Genomic DNA, 9,393 nt, shown 5'->3' on the forward strand with positions numbered 1-9,393 from the left:
ATTTAAGGTTGATTTTGAAGTATTTTCACTATATCTCAGTTATTACAAAATCGATTTGATTCAAACTTAAAATAGATGTTCCACCTCATCACCCACATCATGTGACACAAGGTGCATAACTCTAACACCAATTTTTCATGAATTATGCCCCTTTTTACATAGAATTTAAGGTAATTTTGATGTATTTTCACTATATCTCAGTTACTACTGAATGGATTTGATTCAAACTTAAAATAGCTGTTCCACCTTACCACCCACATCATGTGACACAAGGTGCATAACTCTGACACCAAATTTTCTTGAATTATGTCCCCTTTTACTTAGAATTTAAGGTTAAATGTATTTTCACTATATATCTCATTCTGAATGTCTTAGAACCAAAGGGAAGTGTAAAATGTAAATACAATTTTCTGTGGTAACGCGGGTTGGTAAGACATTGTTTTGTATTCACTTTTAGTGTATCTCTAATATTAGAGATTTTTTATATTTACCTCATCCAGGGCACATAATTTTACTAGTATTACTTATATGTGGAAGCCCAGGATGAAGTACTCTAAAGACGAGTAAACTTCTTTTTAAGTATTAAACTTGTTTTGACATTTTTATATTATTCTAAGTACTTTTAAGATTTCTAATTTCTGATTTTTCCGAATATTGCAGAAATAAAAAAATGCAGAAATAAACTAGCACAATTTCAGGAGAAAACCACATAATGTTTTGCCCTCAGAATTAACCCGCTATACGGTAGTTTGCATCTACACATTTATCTATCACATGGATATGAAAACTCGATTTTCTTCATAAGAATAAAACGATATGTTATGAATAACTGATTTAATTTTATCTATGGTAATTATCCAGTGTAAGTGTAGTGATTGCATTTATTTACCCTTTATGCATACATCTTTTCAGGACTTATGGAAACTGCAAGATTTCTTTACAACGAAGCTTGGAATGTGTTGAAATATTTAGGTAATCTAATAATAAATCAGGATAGATTTAATTTACACACGAGATGTGAACAATATGATAAGTCTATACATGTTCCAATACATGGAAATCACGTTATAAATTCCAATTTATACCAATTTATATTTTGATCAGTATTCAGTCACATAATGTGAACCATTATTATCATTAATCCGTAACATTCAAATCAGGCGAACGCATTATAAAAAATATACTATCGAACACCAATGTCTTTATTTCTAATTGGTTGCATTTACTATTTTTTAATGTGTCTATTAAGAGTTGTAACGTTCCTTATATTCAACATAAGAAAAAATGTATTGTATATTTGTGTTTGATTACAACATTCTTTACAGGAATTTAACATTGCAAGAAATATGAGAAATGAACTACATTATCCGTAACCATTTCAGGTGACTGGGTTCCTGGATTGTTTGCCGACTGTACACGTGCATTAACCACAAAAGAACTCAGTAAAGTTGCCCAGGCAATAGGAAAGAACTGGGAACTTTTAGGGCCTGCTCTTGGACTTGATAGTATCCTAATGGATCATATCACTGAAGATAATCCAAATTCTACGGTAAAAAAGATATACACCATGCTTACAACCTGGTTGAACGAAAATCAAAGTGAGGCTACCGTTGGAAAACTTTATCAAGCTATGAACGAGTGCAACGAAGTTTGCTTTAATTGGACAAAAATCAAAAATATTCTTTCAGGTGTTGACGCTGTGTTCCTACGCGGATGACGGAAATATTCTTGAATAACTGTATATTTTATGTGTACATTAAGTACCATATTTTTCAGGTTTTCATCGTGTCTTAAAACACATTACAAAACAAACAGCAATAATTTATATACAGTATGTTATTCTTAAACATGTATCTTCTTTGTATTGTTATGCGACCTTAATACTTGTTGGTATCTTTTGAGTAACTATGTATATGTTGCTTTGGGTCACAATATTTTCAAAACATTAAAACCATAGTAAGAATTAGAAATGTCTGTGTTACATATGAGTGCTATCTAAACAAGTGAGTCTACTTTACTTTATAAATGATATTTAATTGCACTAATTGTTTTTAGACAGTTCTATTAACTGTTTTAAACTGTGTACCATATTTTTTATTTTATTTTTTTGCTAAAGATATTTCGTAAAATAGTGTCAACACTTTATGATATAATAATAAAAATGGCAAAGAATTTTTAAAGTTGTGAGAATAATTCGATATTATCAACCATAGATTGCATTTTAACGTTTTAAAATGTAAACAACAGTGAAGGTTTTGTTTTTTTCAGCTTGAAATTACTACATATAATTTTTGTCACAAAACAATGATTAGACTTTTAAGCATTTATCTACCAATTTCTGAACATTGAGTTTGTCTGAATTAAGGTCAAATAGGCGTAATGTAGCGTAATCTAGCGGACCCTCAAACATTTCGTTGACGCGTTCTAAGCGTTGACGGTAAACAGCCTGAATGCTAAAGATTTCATTTCGCATCTATTATTTCGTCATATTTAAACAATAAAATATCTACTTGTAGCTCATTAAAGAAGGATGTAACTACTGCCTATTTTAATTACATTTTAAAATGTATATTTTTCCATCAAAGCTAGAATGAGCGCCTTGAAGCAGGAAAATAATATTTATTTATCATTGGAGTAAAGATACGGCTAAGATTTTGTCAGCATGTGACCGTATTCATTTTAAACACCGTTTTATCAGTATATGTATATTTTTAAATTTTAAAAACATAAACATTATAAGCTAGATAATCTTTGTCATTGTCACTTTTAATTTGAAGAAAAACTGGGTGATTGCATAAGATATGGAAGATCAATGCCGTTTTCAAACTTTAGAGAAGTTTAGAAAATTTAGAACCCTGGTCTTCCAAATCATGACCACCCGGATTGTGTTTAACATGAATAAATGGGAGGGAAGTGAAAACAGTAAACAATCAATCAGTTTTGTATTTTAATCTTACTTGAATGCACTTTCTTTCAAACAACACAGACCTATCTTTTTAACACAGAACAAAAATATATTGTGTCGGGCTAGACGTTATTTCAACATCGGCATATTCAACCATTCCCGTAATATTCATTCAAACATCTTCCATAGGGAAATAGATAAAATAATTCATGTTAAAATCACTCTTTATTGAATATTCGGCCATTTGGCCTTTATCAAAACATGAAGAGTCATCGATACAGCTATGTAACAACCATTATAAACATTTATCTTTTTAAATGAATGTTTTAAAATATGGTTCAGAAATATGTGCAGTTAAGATTTTAAAAGAATTTTGATTTTGAAACTTCAAATACAAATTACCTTTAGAAAATATTTTTTTTGTATAGTTCATCCAGTCAAAAATTACCTTAAATCAACGACCGTCCTCCCGACATTCAAGCAATCATAGGTTTGGTGTCCGGACCGTGACTAATATTTTTCAATAGTTGTTACTGCGGAGAAAGAGTTTAGTGCTTGTAAAAAAAAATAAAAAGTTGACGAAACGGGCGTAAAACCTAAAAACTATAATTATTATAATGGGTAATTCTGACTTTTAAGTGGGTAGAAATATGCACAGTCAAATCGAAATGAATTTTACTATAGACCTTAAGAATGTACGGACCTGACATAAATACGTAATTGCACTTTTCCGTTTAAAAAACATTGTGTTGGGTTTTTTCAGAAACCTTTCAATTATGTAACGGCGGTCTGCTTACAAAATGAATGTCTCTTTAAAGTCTCTAACAATCAGGCACTCTCCGTAAGAAATTGAAAACTGTCCCACTTCATGAAGCGCTGTAGGTAGTCGGGCTCAAATTAACATCTCCGGATCCGGCAATAGTTTATGAAAGTGTTGAAACGGGCTTGAACCAAATACGAAAAGCTAGTATATAATGCAACAAGCCGAAAAATAAAGACTTCAAATAATCATACATACAGACAATATGAACTTGGTTGACAAACGCGGGAAAAAGACGTTTTACTTTCGCATTTCCAATTTTCATAGAAAATAAACCCAGTAGTCAATGAATTTTATAATTCTATTTTATTCAAAAACAATTCAGGAACATTTTCGAAAATTAAAAAAGTCTATTTAGGAGAGTATGCGCAGTAAAATGTTTAACAAGACTTTTTACGCCTTTGATTGTGTAACAGGCACATTCAGGTATACAAATTCGTGAGTAAAAATTGGAAAGAGATCGGAAAATGGCTTACTATGCTTAAAATGAAATCTATATTGTTGTAACCGTTTTTTGTGATTAACTTATTTCCCCAAAAATACAAACAGATCTTCTGAAATATTAATCTAAAGAAACGTGTATACCTACCTACTATTGGATGAGACCAAATATGCCAAAATTCATTGAATTGCTGAATACGGATAACAAATGCTTAGCACGGAAGTTTAGAAAATTTGTAAACAGTGCCTTTAAACTTACAAAAGATATATGCCGATAATAATGCTTATAGGAATTGATGATTGAAAAAGAGTTTGATATTTATGTTTTACGCATGTACAGTTTTATCATTTTGAATATGCACAGTAAGTCGTGCCTTTATTTTGATGAGAAAATACATATAAGTTCGGACTTATTTATAATGCTGACTGTATATTGTGCTCATTATACCTGCATGTACTATGTATCAGTTATTATTTATGTTTTTGACCTGTGCTATAATAATTTTATCCTTTGTACTAACTCTATTGCAGTTATGTGACAGATTGTTTTGGCCATAGTCATGTTGATGTCCTAGTATGTAAAAGTTTTTGAGATAATGTATAATTTACACTTAAACAATTACAAAAATGTATAGAGTAACATGTGTTTTATAAATCACAAGTTCATTAGTTTTGAGTAATACGTTGATCGTTTCGACAAGGTTAGTGTACGATTACGTTGCTGATAAAGACAATTATATATGGTAATCATTTTATTACACAAACTACCGTGTTATATTTTGTCAAATATGACTTTGAAGCAAAGAGTTTACAAAACTAGACTTCATACAAAACTCGTCTGAAAATGTATCGTAAGATTGCATGGGTTTGTTATTTTCAATATTATTTATTTTATTAGGCATTGATATTATCACGCATTAAGGATATTATTATGCGATGCATTGTAAACCTTCTCCGCACATTAACTTCATTTGGATATAGATTTATTTGTTGTACACTGTCTTGCCATATATCATGTATTGTATGTCCTCATGGGCCATTTGGCCTAGCTGAATATTGAAAATAAACTATCATATTTTAAAATTACGTCATCTCATAGGTTTCAACAGGCCTGTTATATCAAATTAAAAATAATTACTTTTTGATATAAATGGACGCCCCGAAATCACTCGCCGTAAAAAGACAGTCACAACTATTTATGGCTTTGCTAAAACGTGCTTTTTTCAACGCCATTTGCGTACAAAGTGTGCATTTGACCTTTTTGATAATTGTACATTGGGTAATGATCAGCGTTTGCTATTATTTAAACATGTTATCAAGGATGCAACATGTTTTTGAAATTCCCGCTCATTACGTCTTTTTACCTCACAAAAGTAGTCCAGATGTTTTGAAGTCTCACAATGTTATTTTATTAGGCTAAATATCCAGCAATCAGTGTACGTAATATAAAACATACTCAATAGGGAATGTATATTTTTAAAAGATCGTCGAAAAATTTATATCTACTAAATACGGTCGTAAATAGAAAAGGCTTATCTGGAATTTCCGTAAATCGATTTCAATTCTGCTATAATTATTCTACTCACGTTTCGAAGACATTAAAAGATCTATTTATGTTTTAAAAAATCTTAAACAACTTGAATACTTTATCCTGAGTTTTTCATTTTATGTTTTATTAATTTAGTATATATTTTTTAGATATGCAAAAAAAAAAATAACTCTTAAATATTTATTTTATCTTTTGCGTAAATCGGTTGACATTGTAGTGTTTTCATTCTGTAAGATTTGTTGTTTTAAAAATGGTCCTTAAAGACAAAGTTCTATTTTTTATTTTTCTTACAACTGTAGTTATGTATTGCAAGTGCTTAATTTCAGATCGTTTTTGTGTTTTACTACAATCTTTTCAATTGATATAAAATGGAAACATTTTTATGTTGTATCCACTCAGATCATACTTATACTCTCTCTTTCGCTTGTTGTTGCCGAAACGTTTGTGATAAATGTGACTAATAGGAGTAATAATTCAAAGAGAAATAAAATTATATAAGAATGATAAAAAACAGGTTAATATTTTAGACTGTGTACGTGTCATACGCTTAGGGCATACGCAATTAATTAAATAAAATGCTACATTCTTCCAAATATTAAATGACACAATAGCAGTTTTAAAGTGTGTCTTCAATTAAAATCTTCATTATTAAATACCAACATATTTCTAGTCTTATTTCAACTTCAGCTACATATGCTTACTTACATTAAGTCCATGTGCATAACTTCGAAACTGTTTACCAAACATATTTAAATAATTACCACATTAGCACGTGGCATCATATAACTCACTGATAGAGTGAAATTAATTTTGTGTGTTACCGTTTCCAGAGGAGTTGCCGGATCGAAACTGGTGTTCATGAACGTTCTTTTTAGTTTGACAAAAAAATAAACGCTGTACCTTAAATTTCCGGACGAAATTACCTTTAAACACTTGTCGTCTATTTTCAAGTGTTGCAAATTAAGTTTATAACATAACATATACTTTATTTGGCATAAAATGACAAATACACATTTATAGCCAATACAATTACAACAATCATGTAATGTAAGAGCATATGACTCACAGCTTACTAAGTGATAGTGTTTTACAGAGAAAATATTTACATATTCGCAGTTTACAAAGTAATAATGTTCTACTGATAAAATAATTACGTAAAATGATGTAGATGATGAGCGTAAAAATGCTTTTAATCATTGTTGTTTCGTTCTTTAAATGCAAAATACAAAAATTTAGACAAATTGTTCAATATCTGAGTATTTGATGCAGACATTAAATTTTGAAACTTTTGTACTGTTGGCCAACGACAGTAATATGGTTTCAAGTATTTGCGACGTAGATTGTAATACTTCGGGCAAACTAACAAAAAGTGGAATTCCTTTTCTACTGCATTTAAATTGCATTTTGTACAAAGTCTGTTTTCACGTGTAAAATTCTCGTATCGTCCGGTTTCTATTGCTAAATTATGTGATGATAATCTAAAATTTGTAAGTGAAATTCGAAATTTGTTAATGTTAACTTTTTAAGATATTCTTCTGTTTCAAAAGAATGTTTATAAATACTGTATGTTGATAGTCTACTAGAATTATTAACGTTGCCGTATCACTCTTGCTTATAAATGTTGAGTATTCTACTTTTTATTTGCAGAAAATTTACTGTTAAATGTTCTTGATTAAGTCACAGATTTGCCATTCCAATTTCATTTAAAGTTTGTTTTATTTGAAATACCAGTTATTTCCATCATAAGAAAGACCATTTTCTGCATCAAGTTTTAAGACGTTATACATTCGTTTCAGCAAGCAGTCATTACTTAAAGAGAGTATTTTCAACCAATAATTTATTTTAATTAATTTTCGTTGTATTCGCAGGGGATGTCTCCCGGTTTCACCATAAAGTCAATCAAGATTTGTTGTCTTTTTACGCATAAGATTTTTCTAAGAAATTTACAATGTATCATTTCTATATTTTTCCCTTCATGATAACCAAAAGTTTCAGCACCTTAGTTTATAAACTAACTTTAAGATACATGTTAGTTGTTCCGGATAATAACTGGAGCAAACTACTTTGGATGTTTGCATTCTGAGTGAAGACAATCCCTGATGGCTGTCACATTTCATTAGTTAAATATTTGTTAGATTTAGCTGACTACTGCTGTTTTGTGGGTGTCTGGGTCTATTTCCTTCAAATTTCGTACAATGATTGACATTGGTTGGCCCGTATTTATGAGTCTTTTATTCTGTCACCATAAGGTACCCTTTATAAAAATGTTGCAAAATATCAAGAAAAACTGTATCCTTTAGCACAAGAAATATGTTATATTGACAATCAGTCACAGATGCCTTAGTTAAGAAAGACATGTACCTATAATGTTAGGCTTGTATACAGTAGTGTAAGTCATGTTGCCTACCAATATTAACTACTCAGTCAATCATGTCGTCTTGCAAATTATTTACATTTCAACTAACATATGAGAAATTGTTTGTGCAAGATGTATGACACATACAGTTACCTTAGATATTGTGAAAAACAATCTGCAGTTTGTTATTTTAAAAAATAAATTTTGATATATTTTGTACACTGGAAATGTTTCCTGTAATGCTATCTTTAATATTTGAACAAATGCTGCTGTATTTTAATATTTGTATAAACATATTATGTTGTTGTTTTATGCGCTGTATAGTCTCCAATAATTCTGATAGAATGGCTGTATACATGTATATTTGCTTATAATGTATACAGATGTGACTGGAATAAATAAATAAATATATGAAAAATTGTTTGTGCCAAATGTATGGCACATACGGTTACCTTAGATATTGTGAAAAACAATCTGCAATGTTATTGTTTGACTATGATTTTCTTTTGTACAAAATAATATAAAACACATAACATTATAAAACACAGAGATGGATTTTCTAGAAATTAGACACTGATGATATTTCTCCTACGATATGGACTTCTATCAAATCTGTAAAAAGATCCTTTTGAAACACAGAATGCCACCAAGCAGAATAATAGCAGAGTGTCTGACTCGGTTTGTCTGTTTATGATGTGTCAAGAAAATTGCAACATATCTCAAGCTCCCAGCAAAACGGAACTCTATTACACATCAGTTGAATTGACTCCATGATCCCAGACATGTATCAATTTAAAACAAGGTATAAATGGTATTTTTAAAAGAGTCAACTCTTGGCAAGTAACCTACTATATTGTTTTGTTTGAAATAGATTTGGTATATGGTATATAATTTCCATGGGTTTTGGTATTTACTATTTTTATGTCATTTTTGTTTTGTAATAACATGTTTTGTACATAGAATCTATTGTAAAATAAAGAAATTATTGGCGTAAATGGATGAATGCTAAGTTGTATATCACTAATCCACAAACCCTAGCATCACTGTCACTGTCGAATGTTCGGTTGTTACACCTAAAGATTTACAGATTTCTTGTATTTCTACCCGTCAACGACAATACTTGTATTTACCTGTAAGCCATGGTTTTCGAAAGTCTAACCTAGAGGTAATCGCTTCTTGCCAAAGAAAACTTTATTGACTCCAAAAATGTTATGAAAATGTCAAACCTAATCGATAAAATCCGTATGACATAAGAAAATAACATTGGGTTTGAAAATGGGATTACAATGACAAACCACAAGAGGGTTATTCTCTGTCCATAC

General features: G+C 30.2%; 1 long non-coding RNA gene across 1 annotated transcript; it reads left to right on the forward strand.

The window, feature by feature from the left end:
* The first annotated feature begins 253 nt into the window (after positions 1-253).
* On the forward strand, positions 254-9,070 carry LOC128553603 (uncharacterized). The gene is made up of 2 exons (XR_008369391.1): positions 254-972; positions 1,383-9,070. It is a non-coding gene; the product is annotated as an uncharacterized LOC128553603 (long non-coding RNA).
* The last annotated feature ends 323 nt before the right edge of the window (positions 9,071-9,393 follow it).

This window comes from Mercenaria mercenaria, unplaced genomic scaffold (assembly GCF_021730395.1).
Source record: "Mercenaria mercenaria strain notata unplaced genomic scaffold, MADL_Memer_1 contig_4061, whole genome shotgun sequence".
NCBI classification, from domain to species: Eukaryota; Metazoa; Mollusca; class Bivalvia; order Venerida; family Veneridae; genus Mercenaria; species Mercenaria mercenaria.